Source organism: Pteropus vampyrus, unplaced genomic scaffold (genome assembly GCF_000151845.1).
Source record: "Pteropus vampyrus isolate Shadow unplaced genomic scaffold, Pvam_2.0 Scaffold107, whole genome shotgun sequence".
Classification (NCBI taxonomy): Eukaryota; Metazoa; Chordata; class Mammalia; order Chiroptera; family Pteropodidae; genus Pteropus; species Pteropus vampyrus.
Genome location: NW_011888888.1, coordinates 2159760 through 2161007, shown reverse-complemented (window position 1 = coordinate 2161007; position 1248 = coordinate 2159760).

Below are 1248 nucleotides of genomic sequence, written 5' to 3'. Positions count from 1 at the left end.
ATGACAGCGGGGGGAAAAGTGAGAAAGTATCCTGTAGGAGGGCAGAGACAGAACCCTGAGCACTACTGTGGGGAGCTGGCCCCAGGGAGCAATGGAGCCGAAGATGATAGAATTCATAAGCAATAATTTTTTTTTTCAGTGAAGTTAGAAAAATGTCGATAGTTATAGGATGAGGGATAAGATTGACGATGATAAAGGAGGTTAGTAGAGCCATTGTAGAGAACATATAAATGGACAAGAAACCAATTTTTTAAAAAATTGTCAAATATAGGACCCAGAAGTTCCAGTAATATCTTGATAAGCATGATTTGTAGAAAGTCAAGTCAGATGTTTTCCAGAAACTCAAAGCATGAACAATGAGCAGACAACTTAAGGTTGAGGGCTGAGACCAGGCAGAAGATAAAAAGACTCTAAGGTGTTACTCATGAGGGAATCTACATGTAATGAGACAGAGATCTAGTAACAGAAGATATGAATGAAATATGCACCTGAGATTTTAGCAGAATTGCCCCAAACTGGATATAATATGTAGGCAATAAAATGTCAACTCCTTGTAAAAGAATTCATGTATGATAATTTGTATAAAGACTGATTCTCAATTAGGTTTCATATTTAGCAGGGATAAATATGATATTTTATATAAAATGAATGATTTAGCTTGGAAATTTTGGTGAATTGTCCTAGGCCATTACTTATTCGAAGAAGAGAACCAGTATTTCTGCACAACCAATACATGTCAGTTCCTGTGCTAGCTGCTTCACATGTTCTCTCATTAATCCTAATAGCCCTGTAAGATAGCGCTTACTCTCAGTAATTTACAGCTGAGAAAACCAGAGCTCACAGAGGTTAGTAATTTGCCCAAACAAGTCTGATTTCAAAGTATGTTCTTTCCACAGGATACACTGCAGAGTCGAATAGGGAGATGTCAAATGATTTCTGACTTTTTCTACTGCCAAAGCTTATTAGTTAATACATGACCTCACTACAAATATGGAGATAACTTATCAATATCTTTGTTCTCCCAAAAAATCTTTTGCCTATGATTAAGCATTTTGATCAGTCAAGAGGTATAGACATACTATTACAGACTATACCTTTGAAAGTATAGTCTGTAATTTTTTCTCTATATCTCCCTCTATATCTTTCTTCTTAACCTTTCTTCTGTGGCCTCACATTTTTTATCTGGTAAAATGAGGGCTTTGACTAGGTGGTATCTAAAGTCCTATTTGATACCTGAGAGTGGAGGAG